The 21,752-nt window shown below is 42.9% G+C and overlaps 1 protein-coding gene across 10 annotated transcripts in view; it reads right to left on the reverse strand.

The window, feature by feature from the left end:
• Positions 1-21,752, reverse strand: part of mrtfba (myocardin related transcription factor Ba) — a 324,052-nt gene that overhangs the window by 211,957 nt on the left and 90,343 nt on the right. For 8 of the 10 annotated variants that reach the window (XM_072481799.1, XM_072481798.1, XM_072481797.1 and 5 more), the window contains 2 exons: positions 11,052-11,154; positions 5,993-6,066 (listed from right to left, as the gene is read on the reverse strand). The gene's annotated coding sequence lies outside the window, so the exon portion shown is untranslated. Of the gene's footprint in view, positions 1-1,008; positions 1,027-5,992; positions 6,067-11,051; positions 11,155-21,752 lie in introns of those variants that run through there. The other 2 variants (XM_072481794.1, XM_072481796.1) reach the window with 2 other exon arrangements.

Raw genomic sequence — 21,752 nt, forward strand, 5'->3', positions numbered from 1 at the left:
GAGGGGAGATAGATATAGGACAGATGTCAGAGGTAGGTTCTTTACTCGGAGAGTAGTAAGGGCGTGCATTGCCCTGCCTGCAACAGTAGTGGACTTGCCAACAATAAGGGCATTCAAATGGTCATTGGATAGACACATGGACGATAAGGGAATAGTGTAGATGGGCTTTAGAGTGGTTTCACAGGTCGGCGCAACATCGAGGGCCGAAGGGCCTGTACTGTGCTGTTATGTTCTATGTTCAGCAAAAATAGATTCTAATACCTATGCCTTGCGGGTGGCAGAATTCTGTTGGTGTTGCAAAGTCAAATGTAGTCAATATAAGCCAAAAGATCCTGAAGTTTTCCTTTGAAAAGATATTTAAAATATTTATCGACTTTGTGGAAGCAGTGGTAACACACCCAGAATTATCCATGTGATTGCCTCAGTGATATCTCTTGGAGAAAGAGTGCGTACATGCATTAGGTTCAGTTCCAGTGTTCTCCGTTATTGAACAGTCTGTCAACATTAACTCTCTATGCTCACATGAGCAAGAACCAAGGAATTGTACCCTGCAATAGCTGCCATATTTTGTGTAGTTGGGGGTGGACCAGTTGGGAAGATCCTGACAATTCCAGTATCTTCATTAAATATTGCTCAACATTAAAGGCACTTACACATTATAAAACAAAGGACTTAGCTTTTATTGCAGATTCTAAAAGCTGTTACGATGAGGACAGGATTAGACACTGAACAGACATTAACAGACTCAATCTGCAAGGACAGACATGGTGCGTTCTGGGCACTGAGTCAAACAATCAGGAAATGATAAGGAGACTTACAAATACAATAAACTAGCTGAGAAAGGTTGAGTAATAATTTATAGGATGACTTAATAGATGTATTACACAACTATTAAAACTAACCAGCTCATTACAACACAACCGTAAAAATGAAACAATGCACAAAAGCTCATGAGGATTTGAACTTCCAGCTTGAACGAGTGTGAACAGATTAGAACTACAAGCTTACAATGTTTCTTGATGAGCTCCCCACTGAGTATCTGTCCATATCAGTGGTTGTTGGTGACTGTATATAGTGGGTTGTGTAATATGATTAAAATGCATTCAACCAAGGTCTCAATACTACCTTGGTTTAGAGCATTTAAAAGTTTGCAAACATCCTGGAAAAGAACATATATTTAGTTTATTTAGGGGGAAAATATCATTTAAGAGAGAACATTTAAGCGGAAGAAAAACAAAAATAACAGTTAATGCATTTTCCAATTTTTATCTACTTTCCTAAAAAAAATTATTTTTAAGAAAGCTACATTTCATTAGTAATTCAGGAACAAAAGTAGGGCGGGTAAAAACTTATCTGCATCTAACCTGATTGGGAAGGATTGAAACGGGTCAGAAATAGCCCAGCTGGTAACAAATCTTATTTGATCACTTCACCTTTTTATTTTGTGACACGGAGAGAGATTGAAAATGCAATGCAACACCAGGTAATTGAGAAAGGATTAAATTTTCTCTGTCGTAACAAGGGGCAGCCCAATTTGTTTATTCAGTCACCTTCCTTGCTGTGAAAAGTGCACCACTTCTACCTTTCCTGTTGGAAGTTTGCTAAACTGTTTTTCTTGTGTCACACGGTGGGAAATGCAGAGCTGCTGAATGTGTTCACTCCTTTGAAACATCGCCCAAGAGATGGGAAATAATTTATTTTGATGGAACAACTACGCAATGATGGTCCTTAGCTTGAAGAGCCAATAGGCTTGGATGGAATGTGTACATACTTGGCATATAAAGAATACAATTCAAGAATTTCCACTTTGCTGCTGTGTTTATTTTCCCTCAGACCAAATTTTCAGCTCAGTGAAATTCGGCATTTTTTGAGACCCCCGCCATTTGAAGGTATCGAGTAATCTGGCTGTTCAACCTGCAGATCTCGCTCAGAAGTTCTGACTTTTAAAAAGAGTCAAGTCAACAGATGCTGGAGAATGAAGTGGGGAGCTGTGATTCTTATGGTGCAATTTACAACTCAATGCAAACATCGGATGCATTTCTTCAGTGTGGGAAAAACAAACAATTCTATATTGTATGGGAGAGTGAAAGCTGAGATGGCAAGGTGGGATGGTCTCCCTCTGTCACTGGCGGGTCGGGTACAGGCGGTTAAAATGAACGCGTTGCCACGATTTCGGTTTATTTTTCAATGCCTGCCGATTTTCCTGCCAAAGGCTTTTTTCAGAGAGATTGAGGGCAGGATTACGTCGTTGATATGGGGGGGGGGGAGGTGGCCAGAGTTAGAAAGGTGCTACTACAGAGGGATTTGGGACTTCCGAACTTGATGTATTACTACTGGGCGGCGAATGTGGAGAAGGTGCAGAGCTGGGTCAGAGGGGTTGATTCCCAATGGGTCAGAATGGAGGAGGGTTTGTGCAAGGGGTCGGGATTGAGAGCATTAGCAACAGCGCCGCTCCAGATAGCCCCGGGGAAGTACTCAGGGAGTCCAGTAATAATAGCTTCATTGAAAATTTGGAGGCAGTTTCGCCAACACTTCGGGTTGGGGGCAGGGTCAAGGGAAATGCCGATTCGGGGGGCCCACAGATTTGAGCCAGGGAGATGGGATGGAAATTTTTGGAAATGGGAGGTGAAGGGGATTAAGACACTGAAAGATTTGTTTCTTAGGGGTCGGTTTGCAGGATTGAAGGATCTGGAAGCGAAGTATGGGCTGGAGCAGGGGGAAATGTTTAGATACATGCAGGTTCGAGATTTTGCCAGAAAGGAGATACAGAACTTCCCGGAGGAGCCGGCCTCCACTTTGCTGGAGGAGGTGCTGACGACAGAGGGACTGGAGAAGGGGGTAGTGTCAGCGGTCTACGGAGCTATTTTGGAGGAGGAGAAGGCACCACTGGAAGGGATCAAAGCAAAGTGGGAGGAAGAGTTGGGAGAGGACATGGAGGAGAGGTTCTGGTGTGAGGTGCTCCGGAGAGTGAATGCCTCCACCTCGTGCGTAAGGTTGGGGCTGATACAGCTGAAGGTGGTTATACAGAGCACACCTCACAAGGGAAAGGATGAGCCAATTCTTTGAAGGAGTAGAAGAGGTGTGTGAACGTTGCAGGGGAGGCCCCGCTAATCATGTTCATATGTTTTGGTCCAGTCCAAAGCTAGAGGTTTACTGGAAGGAGGTTTTTAGGGTAATTTCTAAAGTGGTGCATGTGAAACTGGACCCGTGCCCCCGGGAGGCCATATTCGGGGTGTCGGACCAGCCAGGGTTGGAAACGGGTGCGGAGGCAGATGTCGTAGCTTTCGCCTCGTTGATCGCCCGAAGGCGGATCCTCTTGGGTTGGAGAGCAAACTCTCTCCCTGAACCTGCATGTATCTAAACATTTCCCCCTGCTCCAGCCCATACTTCGCTTCCAGATCCTTCAATCCTGCAAACCGACCCCTAAGAAACAAATCTTTCAGTGTCTTAATCCCCTTCACCTCCCATTTCCAAAAATTTCCATCCCATCTCCCTGGCTCAAATCTGTGGGCCCCCCCGAATCGGCATTTCCCTTGACCCTGCCCCCAACCCGAAGTGTTGGCGAAACTGCCTCCAAATTTTCAATGAAGCTATTATTACTGGACTCCCTGAGTACTTCCCCGGGGCTATCTGGAGCGGCGCTGTTGCTAATGCTCTCAATCCCGACCCCTTGCACAAACCCTCTCTCTGTGCCCTGGCGTGGCGGGGGGATCTGTTGGGAATCTTGACTCTTGAGAAGGTTAAGTTTGAACTGAGGGGAAGGATGGAGGGGTTCTACAATTCATGGGCATTATCCATTATGCACTTTCAAGAATTGGATAACATCGAACATTAGTTTGGGGGGAGGGGGGGGGGGGGTGGGTGTTAATGGGGCCATGGGTGATTCCTTTTTGTCAGCTGTTTATGTGAACATGTGGGCGAGTGTTTTGGGTTTAGTGGGAGGATGGGATCGGTGTTGCTGATGTGGGGATTGAAATATTTGTTACTGATTACTGTTGGTGGCTGTAAATTTGGGAGAAAATGCAAAAAGGAGAATAAATTTTTTTTTAAATTTTAAATTCTATATTGTATGAAAACTGAATTATTCATATATATGAGAAACATGGGTTTGAGCCATAATAGTTAGGCAGATTCCAATGTTGAAATGATTAGACAATATTTTGGCGAGGGGAGGCTGTCGAATTTTACACATATTGCTACATTAATTTTTGTACCATTCACTTAGTGTGGTTAATAAAACAGGGACATTTTCCACATTACTGTGAGGAACAAGCACTAAGAGTTGGTAATGATTTTGGAGCAGCCAGAGGGTTGTGCTCATTATGCAAGAAAAGGCTGGAGTCACAGCTACAGTTTATTGCAAAGCTAAATGTTGTTAGTTACTGGCTAGGAAAGTACTACAAGTTAATGAAAATACACTATTTGAGCAACTTGTTCCAAAACAAAGAAAAACATAAACCTATTTCCTGCATTGACCAATTCTTTGTTTTTAACGGACTGATTTTTTATATTAGCCACATTGCTCTCAAGTAATTTAATGTCTGAATGGACTTTTGATATTTGTCATGGTCCTATTCTAAGTAAATTAGTAGAGTTAATAGGATCGGGAGAGGGAATCATAGGAAGTTTACTGCACAGGAAGAGGCCACTTGGTCTATCATATCTGTACCAGCCAAACAACAAGCCACCCAGCCTAACTCATGACACCAAAATAGGCGGGACAGTAAGTTACAATGAGGAAATCAGAAATTTACAAATGGATATAGACAGGTTGGGTAAGTGGGCCACACACAACTAGATTGCCAATTATTCCTTTCTCATTACACAATACCCAGTCTAGGATGGCGTGTTCTCGGTGCGGTTTTATTCTGGCCCTTGATTTCTCTGCCTATCACTTTTCTTATTCCACTTTTGTTCTTGTCCTGGTTTCCCCCTCTTCTGCCTCTTTGCAGAGGTTCCCACCCTCCTGCCATTTTAGTTTAACCCACTGTTTTAACCCATATGCTTTATGCTTCGGTTAATAAATGAAAGGATTCCATATACCTTCTTAACCTGGACATTCTGAATTCTCCCTCAGTGTACCTGAACAGGCGCCCGAATGTGGCGACTCGGGGATTTTCACAGCAACTTCACTGCAGTATTAATGTAAGCCTACTTGTGACACTAATAAAGATTCATTAATTATTATCGGCCCGTCCTGCGATCTTTAGGGATACATAGAATTCCTCCAGTGCAGAAGGAGGGCATCCAGGCCATCAGTTCTCTTCCGACCCTCTGAAAGAGCACCGTACCTAGGCCCACTCCACCACCTTGTCCCGATACCTCCATCTAACCTGCACACCTTTGGACTGTGGCAGGAAACCAGAGCACCCGGGGGAAACCAGCACACTGGGCTAAATCACTGGCTTTAAAAGCAGACCAAGGCAGGCCAGCAGCACGGTTCAATTCCTGTTCCAGCCTCCCCAAACAGGCACCGGAATGTGGCGACTAGGGGCTTTTCACAGTAACTTCATTTGAAGCTTACTTGTGACAATAAAGCGATATCCATATCCATCCATGCAGATACAGGGAGAAAGAACATGCAAACTACACACAGGCAGTCATCCAAATTGAACCCGGTTACCTGGCACCATCCGGCAGCAGTGTTAACCACTGTGCCACCTCTTGTGGACATTCACTCCAACTTCCCTCACTTCCTCCGCACCTCGCAGTATCCTCCCAGTTTATTCCCTTGACCTCCTCAAATGCATCACCTCACCCATCTCTGGGCCGAATTCCATTTGCGATTTTTCTGCCCACCTGACTAGTTCATTGATACCTTCCTGCAGTCTTCGGCTATCATACTTGCTATGTACCATGCAGCCAATCTCTGTGTCGTCTGTAAACCTCTTGAGTTTGAGAAGCAGACAGGAGTGGAGCACAGCTGTTGGGGGAACGTGTTACTCTTGTATTTTGATATTAACAATTTGGAACTCAGGAAGTAGACACTCACCTATTTAATATCTAACAACTGCCAGTCTCAGAATAGTTTCCCCTTGGATCTGATAACAAATCAGTAGGGCGTACCTGGAAGAACAGAATTGTTGTCCAATCAAAAAATTGGTAAGTGTCCTTAAAGCACCAGAGTTATCATTAGCAAAAAACAATGACAGACAGATTAGCCAAGGGCAGCTCAATTCAGTGCTACAACTTTCTGCTTAGAGAGTCTGGTACCCATACCGAGTATTAGACTCAATCACAGGTATCACCTTTACCTGCACTGGCAGTTTTAGTCAGACCGCCATCCAGGGGAGCATATGTACCATGAGAGTACATTCATGGCTGAGCCTCTTTAAGCAGGTATACTCTAGCTGTGGAAAATGCAGCCCCCAAGTCAAAGTTCGCCAGAAACAAGGTCATGCCTATGCAGGAGAAACACCTTGAATGCATTTATAAAGTATAATGGCTGCCTTTAAGGGCAAGTTCTTTTCTGAATTGACCGCAGTTAGTTATTATACAATAAATCCTTTTGTCACCAGCACCGGATAGGTTTTGTGAGAAAGCAGAATAAATACTCAAAGCAAAAAGTAGGGATTTACAGAGGTGCAGCAGGTGATGATGTCAAATGAGTATTTCTGTATACTCAAAGCTGATCATTAATTTATCAAAATCATTTACACATCAATTCAGTAGAACTCACCACAAAGTGACAAGCACAAATTCTATACCTGCAACTTCCCACATTGCTGATCTCAAACGGCTACATGGATTTGTACCAAGGAAAGGTTGGAGTATGCTTGAAAAGGAATTGAGAACAATGGGAGGTTGGTTGCAGTTGGAGGGCATTGGATACTCTTCTGTAGGTCTAAATGAAGTCCTCGCTAGATTAACTGCATGTATTTATTAACTACAAGAACTATGTACATATATACAGTAAAGTGTTCAACCTAGGAGCTGTCTTCATGCTTGATTGTGCGCACAGCTCTGTCCAACAGTAGACTGACCCCAGGTGCGGGCCATGTGTTCTCGTACAATGCTGTGTGGGCGGTACTGTACAAGTCCCACATTAACACACTATGTGCCAGACCCTTATACTTCAGTCACCACCTGCCTCATTCACCTTCTGGCTGTCAGATGGTTTTAGAGGCGGCCTGGGAACAGTCCATTTAATGAGAGGGTTACTGTGATTTTTGGGACGTGCAGGGATAAAGGACTCACTTTGGTTCCATTAGAATTAAAGGTGGAGAAATTTGTTATTTTTGTCATGCCAACTGGCATAACACTGCCAACCTGGCAAAAACATACATCTAGTCAGCTTGTCAATTTAACTTGCTGCAGTTGCAGCGCTACAGTTGCAGCACATGAACAGTTTGATGATTTGTACCATTTTCAAAGTAACATAAAAGTTAGTTCCCAAGGAAGATCATATTTTTTTCAATAAGGAATATTTTTCTAACCAGATCCTGCCTGTTACATTTATGAACGTTAAGATTCTGAAGTTGCAGAACATCTCCCTTGTTGAAGATAAAATGCGAAAACCAAATGTTATGCACTTCTAGTTGTAAAAGAAACCCGTGGCTCAGAGGTGTACATAATATTTCCAATGAGCCTCTTCAAAGTTTGGCAGTATAGCGGAGTAAGTTAAAGTTTCCAGTCTGAGCCTGCCAATACTGTTTAAATCCACTGTCAAAGGATCCTCAAGAGGCTAGTATTTTCTTAATGTAACCCCAAATTTTATGTCCTGGTAAAAAAAAATTGTTTGTTTTTAATATTCAAAGCTACTTTTGAAACAATTAAATATACCTTACAAGGTTCTAACAGTCTTGCTATGGGCAAGAAGGCCAAATATTATATTTTGTTAATGGTATGAGTGAGCACTGACCACAATTATTTAATATATTTATACACTGGCTGAATAAATTGTCCTTTATTTGGGTGTGTAATCTCATTTTCTGGATGCATGTTTATCTTCTTTCTGTAGAGAATCCAAACTTCATGTAACCAATCACTATTGTCAATGTACCATTTGTCAATGTACTTTGTTGATTATTCTCTCGTCTACTATGTACATTCCCTTGGCCGCAGAAACATACTGTACTTTGGTACATGTGACAATAAACCAATCAATCAATCGATTTAAACCAGCAGTAATCCTAAAACAAACCTGCAACTATCTTGAAATGTTTAACAGCTGCATTTTCCGCTGTGTTTTGGCTTGTACAAGAACAGTAAATGTCAGTCGGAAGATAAAACAAATGCAAAATGACAACAGATTTTTAAATTTTTTTTTTTTTTTAAATCCTTGAACGACCGTTTCTTCTTTTTCCCCATGGGATTACAGAAAGCCAAGCTCCTAGAAGGGCATGGAGGAGATGAGGTGGGTTGTTCAGCCATTGCACTGTGGAAGCACTTTGGCTACTAAAGGTAAGCAATCTGAAAGAAGTTGATTAAGATACAGGGAATAACCATCAAAAGAATGAATAGATAAAATAAAATTATTACAGATGCTGGAATCTGAAACAGAAAATATTGGACAATCTCAGCAGGTCTGACAGCATCTGTGGAGAAGGGAGCTAACGTTTCACATCTGGATGACTCTGTCAAAGTTTTGGCAGCTTTGACAAAGAGTCATCCAGACTCGAAACATCAGCTCCCTTCCCTCTCCACACATGCTGTCAGACCTGCAAAAGAATGAATAGCATTGGGTGTTGAGTGAGTACGGGATAGAATGGGAGAGAGGGCAGAGAAAGGGCAGAGCACGAGGGTACCCCGAGTTAATAGAAAGAAAGATAGACGTTTAGCCATCAACAGTAGCACAAATAGAACAATTTGAGGAAACAAGACTTTCATTTCAAATTAGTGCTGATGGGGTATTTTCCCTGGCTGGGGAATCTCAGAACAAGGGCTCAGCCTTTTCAGATTGCAGAAAATCTTTTCACTCAGAGTTGTAATTCTTTAGAATTCACTACCTCAGAGGGTGGTGAATACTCAGTCGGTGTCTATACCCGACACAAAGATCAACAGATATTTGGATACTAAAGGAATCAAGGGATATTTGGATTTTGCAGGAACATGGAACTGAGATAGAAGATGAGCAATGAGCTTACTGAATGGAAGAGCAGGCTCGAAAGGGCCTGCGCCGATCCTTAAAAAGGTAAAAGACTTCGGAAGTGTTCAGTCAACGGCAGCTGATTTACCAAACAGCCCAACAGTAGACTTCCAAAGGTCCTCAACATGGGCAATAAGATCACCAGTGGAATAGCCAGACCAAAAAGTAATCAGACATGATCGGAATCTTAATTTTCAAGGTGATAATTTGAAATTTAACAGCAGTTCACATGGGCTGAATTTCGACACCAGAAAAAGAGAGAGTTGGGGTTGGTCAAACGTTAAAGTTTAAAAGTCTGGGGGAGAGTTGGTGACAGTGGTATTGTCACTGGGCTAGATGTTTCAATTCAATAAAAGTCTGGAATTAAACGTCTAATGCTGACCATGAAACCGTTGATTATCATAAAAACCCATCTGGTTTATTAATGTCCTTGAGGGAACAATTTCTGCCATCCTTACTTGTCTGGCCTACAAAGGACTCCAGATCCACAGCAATGTGGTCGTCTCTCAAGACCTACCAAGCCACTCAGTTCAAGCACAATTAAGGATGGGCAATAAATGCTGGCCGAGCCAGCAACACCCTCAATCCCAGGTTTATGAATGAATCAAAAATAAATGGCCCTAGCCTGCCCATTTTGGAGATTATTGAAAACGGGACTTAGGATGGGGAGTCAGCCTCCTCCCAGGAGGCCTGTTGGCAATTCAAATATGTCTGGCAGTCTCGGATTTAAACAGGTTGCACATTTTACACTGGTCATTTGGGTTTCTCAGGCCTCAGGCAACCTGAAGGGGGACCGAGGACTGTTTCCGAGATGACAAGTGCTGTTACAGCACCGTTCGTGAGCCAGGAGGGGCAAGAGTGCTTCCCCATCCACCTCCTAAATCTTCCCCCACCCGATACAAAGATCGTAGTGCCCACCCTCCTGCCCTGGGGATCGAAGCCCACCCCAATCCCGAGTCAGGGTTGTGTCTTGGACCTACCTCCCTCATGTGGCCTGCCCTGGAGACCTCCTCATCATCTGGAGGACACGTCTGTCAGTCAGGCCAACCTCCAGGTAGGGAAACTGTCAAGTACAAAAGACGAATCCTGTGGAGTTAGGACTCTACGGTGTGTGGGGCAGCCCAGAGATGGGCTAATTAAAGACAATTAACACACGTTTTCAGAGGGCATCTCAGGTATAAGGAGAAAGATGTGGGAGAACGGCAGCCATCTATCTGGAACAGTAAAACAAAGAATCTGTTCCAGTTGGGTTACAGCTAATTTGCAAAACTTCCAGGTTTCCTGGCTGCTGTTATATATCCAGGCCAACAACTTTAATCTACCAATGTTAAGCGGCATTAGGACAGTATTTAAAAGGGCAAACAAATACAGGTGAATATGTTTTAACCCAACAAGGATGCATAAGACGATTGAAAATGTAGGAACAGAACCCAAGAGAAGATTAAATGTAAGAGGGTCAGAACAGAGGGCTTCATGGAGGTTATAGACTTATGGAATTCACTTGCAGTGCCAGTGGTTCAGAAAGAAACTACATTACTTCAATCGTCCAGCTCAAGGTTTTGGGACGTGTGGCATAGAAATTATGAGTCGCAAATTTTCCCATTATAATTTTTTTCTGCTTTAATTATCCCCCTTGTGTAGCCATCAGCACCAGTGATAGCATCACAATAGAGCGTGTCCTTGCCTTTGTATACACTTACAGCAGGCATCACTACAGAAATTAGACGGGAAGGCTGAAATCTTTGTTTGATTGCTGTAGGTTTTCAATATGCAATACAGAGTGACGATTCACTAACTTGCAAACGCTTATACTGCTCAGCAGTTTCACCCTTTCCCAAGAGCTGGCCCACAATCCAATGTTTGCATCAGTGTTCCATATCCGAACGCATCAACCAAAGAAAAATAGAGGGGCGTCACACACCCCTCACATCATTCAGAACATCCTCATTTAAAATAAGCTTACCTCAAGCAGAGACTTCACTCGCTGTGTTGTGCGACCACGTCTATAGCTCAATGTTTATGTATGGAAGTATCAGCCATTATTAAAACTTACTGAGATCAGTTAGCTGCAAGCAGAAAACAAGAGTTCAGATTAGTTTAACCTATCCATTTTGTGCAGCAGTTAACAGATTTTAGCCCAAGTGACCGAGATCATTGAAATTGCCTGCAAACTGAATGAATTCCTCTACAATCATAATTAATATTTCCAGATGCACTCGGTTCCCAGAAGCACTTAAAAAAATAATACATCTTAATAACGTTTGTAATTTTTATCATGACATATGCACTGTAAACATAAATCCATATTGATAATTATAGTTTAGGAAGTAATTCAAACTGACAATGTATCAATTACCAGCGGTCAGTGGCAACTCCCATTCTGGCAGTGCTTACACTCATACGGAGTCTGAAGGGTGTAGTTCATGATGCACTAGAGACTTCAACACATAATTTAGCCTGGCACTTCAGTGCAGTACCCAGGGGGTTCTGCGGTGTCAAAAACAGCACCTTTCAGATGAGCCGTTAGGTAGTGGATGGAAAGGTAAGCTGTGGGGAGGACACAAAGAGGCTGCAAAGAGGTATCGGTAGGTTCGGTGAACGAGCAACAAGGTGGCAGATGGAGTACAATATAGCGAAACGTGAAGTTATTCTTGAAGAAAGAATATACTTGCATTGGGGCAGAACAACAAAGGTCCCTGGGATAAGAGGATTGCCTACGAGGAGAGGCTGAACAAATTGGGACAGCTCCTGGAGTTTAGAAGAACGAGAGGCGATCTCATTGAAACCTACAAAATTCTGAAGGGGTTTGACAGGGTGGACCCATTGTTTCTGCTGTTCAGGGCAATCTCCCCCGCGGGGCAATCTCCCCCGCGGGGCAATCTCCCCCGCGGGGCAATCTCCCCCGCGGGGCAATCTCCCCCGCGGGGCAATCTCCCCCACGGGGCAATCTCCCCCATGGGGCAATCTCCCCCACAGGGCCACAGCCTTAAGATCAGGGGCCAATCATTTAGGACTACGATGAGGAGAAATTACTTCGTTCAAAGGATTGTAAATCTTTGGAATTCTCTAGCCCAGAGGGTTATGGATTCTCCATCATTTGAATAGATTCAAGGCTGGGATAGACAGATTTTTGTATACCAGGGGATTAATGGATATAGGAAGCGGACAGGAAAACAAAGTTGAAGTCCCAAGATCAGCCACCATCATATTGAATTTTGCATCTGATTGAGTCAGTGCCCTCAGATGGGCGGGATGAAAATTGGGAGAAAATTTCTGGTTGGTTGAAATTGTTCAGTGTGTTAGACTGCACCACAGGGTGACGGGACAGCACCTCACCCCAATATTTGTCATGTGTAGGGGCCTTGAACAGTACCATAGGAGCAGACTCAATGGGTCTGTTTCCATTTCTTGTGTTCTCAACCAACACCACCAAAAACAGGTGATACCATTAATCCCATTGCTATTTGTGGAATCTTGCTTTGTGCAAACCAGCTGATGCAGTTTCTCAACAGTTGCTGCAACATTTGAGAGTACTTCATTGGCTTTGGATAATCTGAGGTTGTGAATGGCACTACAGAGAACCAAGTTCTTTATTTCTTTAATATTAGAGTGGTGAAGGAGAGTCAGATTTAGAAATTTAATCCAACACCACAATACACCCGATCATCGCGCTGCAACTGATAACATGTTTAAAACTAATACAAGGCTTCTCTCACACATCCACAATCTCCATGTGAGTGCCTGTGAGGATATATTTTTCCCTGTCCTTTCCCGTTCGTGCTCTGAAACCAGCCATGGGAAAGGGAATGTTGGTTGAATAAAGCTCCCTCCCTTCCCGCGACAATGAGTATGGCCTTTACTTTGTACCTCCCTGCAATGGTACTGCTCAGAAGCGCTATATGAAGAATGTTGGGATTAGGTGTTGTCCCATCGCCCTGTGGTCCAACACACCTGAACAATTTCCACATATAGCTGGCCAGAAACATTCTCCCAATTTCATCCTGCCTGTCACAAGGGACTGATTGATGCAGACGTACAATTCACAATTTCTTGTGCCATTTGCCAGGTGGGCCGTCTTCACATACCGGCCTCCACATTGAATATCAACAGTGTATTTGACCATTGTGAGTTGGGCCAGGGGGAGAAGAATCATCACTATACCACTCAACCTGTTTTTCCCAATTTCCGACAGCAGCCAATGTGCAAAAGAGGTCCTTCCGTTAAATCAAGCAGAATTTCCATGTTCCCCACATAATATGTGCTCCTCGGCCACTACATCCTCTGCCCCTTTGCCCTGCCTATAAACCTCCCTCTGCAGCAAACATCACCGATTCAGATGGGGTCCTTTTGTGTGCTCCAACCTGCCCTTTTTTTGATCTTCACTGAAAACAACAAATCTCTCCTACGTTTCAAACATTTGAGATTTCGACTCTAATTCAAAATTCAGAGAGAAATTCAACTTCTTCCTTCAGGCTAGCACAATTTGTAAACAAGAGAAACACTATTTTCATCTTTTGCAATTAAGGCAAATGTCAAACATATGCTGTAATTGCTGCTTCCACCTGGTCCACATTAAGTATAACTTTCATCATTCAAAGCAAGATGAAAGGAACAATTCTGCCAAAGTTTCCTAATAGCCGTGAACGCACGACTGAAGTTCAAAGAGGTTTCTTTGCAAAATGAAACGGTCTCTGGGGTTGAAGTCTACTGGAGAAATCACAGCACAGGGAAATGTCATTCAACTCTTGAACTGGTGCGCAAGGGGAACCATTGGCATTTATTTTGCAACAATTTGTTTGTCCTTGAAGTATTTATTAAATTCCCTTTTCAATTACATTGTAATGTCTATCAGTGTTTCCCAAACTTTTCCCAGTGTGACCTTGTTTTAATGCCTCAGGTTTTGTATGATCCCAGAGTGATAAATTGAGGGGTGAAGGGGGGGGGGGGGAAAGAGAGTTGAGACCTGTTCAGCAGGGCAGGGGGAGGATAACCAAGTCGCATCTTTCTACAAGGTGTGATTAAAGCAGCAATCGGGCCTCAGAGAACAGACAGATTGAGCCATGTCCAACCAAACAGAAAAAGTACAAATATTTAAAAGGGCCTCAGCAGCTTTGGAAATTCAGTCCGGGTTCCACAGCATGGGAGCTCATGACTCCCTAAATCTCCTCTTGCAACCGTGCTGGAGCTTAAGAGCCACTGCTGATCTAGCAACATAGAATGTTCAAAGAACCAAATGTGTGGAGAAAATAGGTCGTCTAACTTCCCAGTGTACTATCAATTCGCCAATCAGTGGAAGCAATCTTCATTTTATTTAGTCTTTCAAAATCTACTATAATTATTAAAACCCTCCATTACATTCCCAAGCTGCTCTAGCAAACAGCCACAATTTCGTACATGCTGACCATATTTTGGGGAGCAGATCTGAAAGTGCCCATTTACGGATGAAAATCAGCACAGACCAAGTGCCTTCAGAGCGCTCCAACCAGAATTGGGAATGCAAAATCCCACCCACCGTCTTTTTTTCTTTCTTTATTCTTTTGTGGGATGTGTGCTGCAGCACGGTAGCATTGTGGATAGCACAATTGCTTCACAGATCCAGGGTCCCAGGTTCGATTCCGGCTTGGGTCACTGTCTGCACATCCTCCCAGTGTGTGCGTGGGTTTCCTCCGGGTGCCTCCGGTTTCCTCCCACAGTCCAAAGATGTGCAGGTTAGGTGGATTGGCCATGATAAATTGCCCTTCGTGTCCAAAATTGCCCTTAGTGATGGGTGGGGTTACTGGGTTATGGGGATAGGGTGGCGGTGTTGACCTTGGGTAGGGTGCTCTTTCCAAGAGCCGGTGCTGACCCGATGGGCCGAATGGCCTCCTTCTGCACTGTAAATTCTATGTTAATCTATGTATGTTCACTGGTCAGGGCAGTTTTGTTATCTATTCCTAATTGCCCTTGAATTGAGTGGCTTGACCAGACACTTCAGAGGGACGTTGAGTGTCAACCACATTACCGTCGGTCTGGAGCCGCGTGTCGGCCAGATCTGGTAAGGATGGCAACAAACCAAATTGGTTTTAACGATGATCGTTGTCGTTGTGACCATTGCTAAGACTGGTTTTCTGTTCCAAGTTTATTCATTGAATTTAAATTCCGCCAGCTGTCGTGGTGGGATTTGGAGTAATATCCCCCAGAACCTGCTGTAGTTGAATAGTGAGATGCCGAATGAGACATTAAAATGGTGGACAATCTGTGCCACTTCCCACCAATTATCAGGGAACAATTCTAAACATCTAAACAAGCAAACTAACCAATTACAGACAGACATTCTTGCAAAGCAACCCGCTACAGATTAAACAATAACTTCCATTCATGAAATGAAAATCGCTTGTCACAAGTAGGCTTCAAATGAAGTTACTGTGAAAAGCCCCTAGTCGCCACATTCCGGCGCCTGTTCGGGGAGGCTGGTACGGGAATTGAACCGTGCTGCTGGCCTGCCTTGGTCTGCTTTAAAAGCCAGCGATTTAGCCCAGTGTGCTAAACCAGCCTCACACACAATATAAATAAAATATGTTTACAAGTATAAACAAGCATATTACATATATTATATATATATGGGCATATATGTGCGTGTGTGTGTTTACTACCTTTATTATAGAAAGAAACATTGTAATCAGACAAAAATAGAAGTCAAGGTAAAGGAACTACAAGGAGGAGTAAAGATTTATACTTTTACATAGAAGCAGGAGGAGTCCATTCGGTCCTTCGAGTCTGCTCCGTCATTCATTATCATGGCTGATCATCAAATTCACTACCCTGATCCCGCCTTCCTCCCATATCCCTTTAGTTAATACACTAATGTTCACAGTAAGTACACAGCCCATGTAAACCAATAGGAAAGATGTGGTCAGACATTCTACACTCTGAAATCAAGTGACAGACAGCACCCAAACAACCTCTTTGGCTCTCTCATCAACTCCCCCTAGATGCTTGTCACACTGTGAGCCCACTGGTCTCTCACTGGAACTCTGTCTTCCACACAAGTGTTTCCAATCTCCACTCTCAGTTTGCAAGTGTCTCCCAAACGACACTTCCTCTCTCATGTCTTCCAAGGATCAAACTGCTGGGTTCCAATCTCTCCTTCTGGTATCCCTCTGCCCTCAAACGCCATGTACATTCAAACTTCACCTTCCGCACACATTCTCAGATACCCAGGCATGCCGATAGAACACCACTGCTTCACAGGCACTTAGTTAGGAGTCACCAAGCTCCTTGTCCATAGACCTCTGGCTTCTTGCAAGCCCATTTCGCTTTCCACAGCTTTGCCTTTTTGGAAAGTCTCTCTGCTCCTCACTCTGAGCCTCACTGAACAGAATATTTTTCTCTCTCCTCCCCCCCCCCCCCCCCCCCCACCCCTCACAGATTCCTGTTCTTTATTCCTTTGACTAGAAGTTCTTGGAATTTGCTTCTGTTCCTCTCCTGGTTTCAGGACCTTTCCGTTCTTTAACTCGTGCTCTTTGCTGTCTCTCTTCATGTCCCTGGTCCTTACTTCAAGGTTACAGTCTTACAACTGAACTCAAACTGCTTTTGCTGCTTCTTTTGGCTACTAGACAACAGCCCAGTTTTGTATACCCAGTGTTTGTTTTAGAGTTGGTAAACCCTCATTAAAATGCAGACATCTTTTAACGTGAAACTGAAACTGGATCTTCTTAACACACAACTGCAGAAATAAATTAAGCTTAAACTGGACACTATAGGTTATGCCCAACATACATAAATACAAATATAAATGATCTAAAACTATAGTTATTCCATAACACTTCTGTTTATTGTCACCCTGCATTTTCCACCAACAGGCATGTTTTATTTGGATGAAAGACACTGCAATCCTCTTATTCATGATTACTTCTGACAAGAGTTTGAAAAGACTGATGGTCACTAGATAGAACCAGAGCAACATAAAATAGATCTGGTCAATGCAGACAAGAAAAGCAAGTTCCCATTGAGTCACAATCTCTCTTTCCAAATCATTAAAAAGATGTTAAATAATTGGCACAAATGATTTAATTGCATGGACTATAAAATCACATGTATAAGCGAGATCTTCATGCCTGCTTTATATACTTTTAAAAGAACAGTCACTTAGGCAATTTTGTTTTTAAACAAGACATTGAACAGTAACCAAAACCAGATGAATATTTTACATAGCAATGTGATTTATAGTTGCAATGTGATTTATAGTTCCGATTTCATCACATGTATTCTGTGCCAAAATGCACTGTAAATGACTAAAAACCACATTTACTCCTATAGCGCTGACTGGTAGTGATCATGTATTTCCACTCGGGAGATACATGCTGACATGTCGGGTAAAATATCAGTAAAAATAAATAACATACTTTCACCCTTCAGACAAAATATAAAGCATCTTCATCTGCTTCAAAAACTCAAGTAAATTGTTTTTGCGGGTATGAAGAAAACACATTGTGGCTAAACATGGCATATGGTAAGTAAGTATCTCCAGTTGCACAGTAACAGTAACTCAAATCATTACATCTATCACTCAATTAACAGATTCTGAATCATGCATTATTCCCAACGATGGTATATAGTTTTCATTTAATTTGTGCAGGTCATAATGGTGCACAGCAACTGGAACAACTACATTTTATTTCATTATTATATACATACATGGAAGCCACTTTACAGGATAGTGAGTGAGAGAGTGAGTGAGAGTGTGAGGGAGAGAGAGAGAGAGAGAGAGAGAGTGTGAGTGAGTCTCAGTGAGTGAGTGAGTCTGAGTGAGAGAGAGTGAATGAGAGAGAAAGTGAGAGAGAGAGCGAGTGAGTGTGAGAGAGAGAGAGAGTGAGAGCGAAAGTGAGCGCGCGAGTGAGAGAGTGTGTGCGAGCAAGAGCGCGAGTGAGTGTGTGAGCCCACATTCCTAAGAATGGTTATATTGTATCTGAATCCCAGCTCTGGGTCACTGTCTGTGTGGAGTTTGCACATTCTCCCCGTGTCTGTGTGGGTTTTGCCCCCACAACCCAAAAGATGTGCAGAGTAGGTGGATTGGCCACGCTAAATTGCCCCTTAATTGGAAAAAATGAATTGGGTACTCTAAATTTATAAAAAGAAATATTGTATCTGAATACTGTGGGTTTGAGATTAAAGATAGCATGAAATCTGGAACTGAAGTAAAGCAGCTGAGCAATTAATGGAGATGTTAAATGGCATGCATAGATAGCAATTCTTTGCATGGCATCCAACCACATATTCTGGAAAGATTTAACTGTTGTTTATTAATTTCTTCGTATGTCAATTTGCCAGGTGACAACTGTAAAAAATATTTATAGTCGTTTGGTCGTACGGACCTGCGCATTGCTGAAAAGCAAGAGGCATGCTGTCAAAGCATTTTGTCTTGCATTCATCAGCATAGATACAAGAATGCCAAATTTCAAAGGGAATAATAATTTATACTGCATGAGAAAAATGGTGCTGATTGGTTGGCAGATGGATTCTGATTGGTTGAGGTCTTACCATGGAAATGCACCAGAGAACAAGCTTTTGTTTAAATTCAAAAAGAAGGCAAGTCAACTCGGATTGCCATGGGGAATGCACCAGGGAGAAGTTGACCCCCATGTTTGTTTATTTGAAAAAGGCGCAGTTACTGGAAATGTTCTTTCTGCTTGCAGAGGGCAAAGCCCTGCCTGCTAATATATGTAGCTTCTGGCAAGCATAAGTGAACCACACTGCAAGCCCAACTGGTAATTTTAAATTGGCCGTTAGGGTAATGCTTAGCACACTTATGATTGTTTAGTAAGTGCTATCCAACTGCTAAATCACATCTAATGTGGACACGAGGGCTTTTTTTCACAAGAAAGCTTTGAAGCGCCCTATTTCCACATTAAGCTTACACAGCGAGCAAATAGCGTGGGCCCTATTTCTGGGGTTGCCAATAAGGCCAATCTTGTAGCACATGGAGCTGTAGGAAGCCGAACGCATATCATAGACTTTACAGTGCAGAAGGAGGCCATTCGGTCCATCGACTCTGCACCGACCCTTGGAAAGAGCACCCTACCTAAGCCACAGCTCCACCCTATCCCCATAACCCAGCAACCCCACCTAACCTTTTTGGACACCAAGGGTAATTTAGCATGGCCAATCCACCTAACCTTCTCATCTTTGGACTGTGGGAGGAAACCGGAGCACCCGGAGGAAACCCACGCAGACACGGGGAGAACGTGCAGACTCCGTTCAGACAGTGACCCAAGCTGGGAATCGAACCTGGGACTCTGGAGCTGTGAAGCAACTGTGCTAGCCACTATGCTACCGTGCTGCCCCAGTGAAGGTAGGTTTGCGGTACACGGTCGTAAGAAACCCATTGGTGGACTAGCACATGGAAGGAGCTCATTAGATTGCTTTATTTCAAAGGCGAGTTTGAGCATGGGATGGAGCACATCAAGATATGTATCAAGATGCTCTGATTGATTGCATATCACGCAAACTCACGAATGGACCTTAAAGCCACCACTTTCAATTCTGAAAAGTGCCCAGTCTACTGCAAATTACACTGCAAGGTTAACGTGTCACAAAAATTTGAGGCAACAGGTTAAGCTACCTTCACGCTGCTACTATGCAGTAGCAACACGAGTGGTATTGTCCAGTAATAGGATGCTGCATCTCCACATCATGGCCAAAAAGATGGTTCTGCCTACCACACAAATAAGCAATGTGGTTCATGAATTTCAGTGTTGTGATGCCAGGCATGTAGGCTGTACATCGCAATGATTGAAATGAAAAATGAAAATTGGTTATTGTCACAAGTAGGCTTCAATGAAGTTACTGTGAAAAGCCCCTAGTCGCCACATTCCAGCGCCTGTTCGGGAAGGCTGTTATGGGAATTGAACCGTGCTGCTGGCCTGCCTTGGTCTGCTTTCAAAGCCAGCGATTTAGCCCTGTGCTGAACAGCACCATACTGGTGGATTGATGGATTGTATCAAACAGCATGTCACATTCAGAGTACTGACCATACCCAACCAACTGGCTTTTTCAAAACTCAGAATATAGTGTTCAATATTAGATGTGATTTTGTGATTGGACAGTACTTACTGAATAATGGCAACTGTGTTACAAATTACATTAACAACCATTTAAGATTATCAATTAGGCACACTTACGCCTGGTAAAAACTATATACATTCATATACAAGGCTGGGTCCTCTACAAGAGAAAAGAACATTTCAAGGACAATCGCCTTTTTGAATTAAACAAAGCACGGGGGACAATAGTTACAATATGCCTCTCGTGGTAACACCTCAACCAATCAGAATTGATTTGCCTTTTTAAAATTTAAACAAAAACTTGGAGGAATAACTTGTGCCTTGGTGCATTTTCCATTGCAATGCCTCAGCTAATCAGCACCATTTTCTTATGCAGTCAGTATAAATTGTTGTTCCCTGTAAAACTTGTTATTTTTGGGTCTGTCCTGATGATGACAAACTTTTTCCAGCAAAATTATATTTACCAAAAACAACATCACACCATGAATTATGAAACATAGATGTTTAGGGTAGCAATCTGGTATTCAAAAGGTTTGGAATCATTCTGTTGGGGAGGTGAACATACATTTTGGTGTTACTAGAATGCCTTCAGTACATACTTCTTCTGCATAACACATTGAAACTGAAGAAATAGATTTCATACAGGCCAAAATATATCGATTTAAACGCGCCATTTATTATTATTTTTTATAGGATTGGTCTTTTTGATCACCTGTGATATTTGAGGACAGTATATTAATTTAAATTTCACAAAATGGTCCCAGTTTATAAACCAGTTGTCTTGAGAACAATCTCGCTTTAAAAATGGTCATTACAAATAGAAGCAGGCTGCATCACAGCAGTGCAAAAATGTTGAAGCAAGAACGCAAGGAGAGATAGGATGTGGAACCGTGCCAGATTTCCCCCAGGTCAGTGAGTTCCTGCTATTAGCTACATTTCAGCATGAGTGCGAGCAGAAATCAGGCTCCAACTCTCATGCCTGTAGCACTGCTCATTTGCTGAAATCTCTGAACACTTTGCAATTAAAGAGAAGGGAATGAGGGAATTATACGGAGCAGAAAGGAAGGAGTGGATAAATTCTTGCTTGATAAGCATGGGGTGGGGTTTAGGTTCTTGAGGGCAAACGGGATACACCATCGGATCAGCCAAGATCTTACTAAATGGCGGAGCAAGCTCAAGGGGCCAACTGGCCTACTCGTGCTCCTTGTTCGAAAAAAATGTTTTGGATGGAAGGGCTGAAGGCACTGTCAAGAGAAAGGTTACGAGGATTTTTTTTTTTTTAAAAAGAGAGTAGGAAGGAAACTTTCAAAGTGGAAAGGAGATTAGGTTTGGGGAGGGAGGGTCTATGCAAGGAATTCCAAGAGTATAGTGGTTCAACCAGCAGACATAAGTGGTGGCATGGAAGAAATGTAGACAAGACAGAGGATGAATACGGAGTAAAGGGATGTCAATTCAGCCAAAGTCACTGCCCATCCACCATTAGAGATAGTGCATAGCACAAACAGGAGAAAGCGAAGATAAGAAAGTACAGAAAATTCCCCTTGCATGTTTCCTTTCAAACCAGAAAATGACCAAGAGCACCACTGTAATTGAACTGCATTACGGGTCCAATGTAATCAATA

The sequence above is a fragment of the Scyliorhinus torazame genome, chromosome 17 (genome assembly GCF_047496885.1).
Source record: "Scyliorhinus torazame isolate Kashiwa2021f chromosome 17, sScyTor2.1, whole genome shotgun sequence".
In the NCBI taxonomy this organism is placed as follows: Eukaryota; Metazoa; Chordata; class Chondrichthyes; order Carcharhiniformes; family Scyliorhinidae; genus Scyliorhinus; species Scyliorhinus torazame.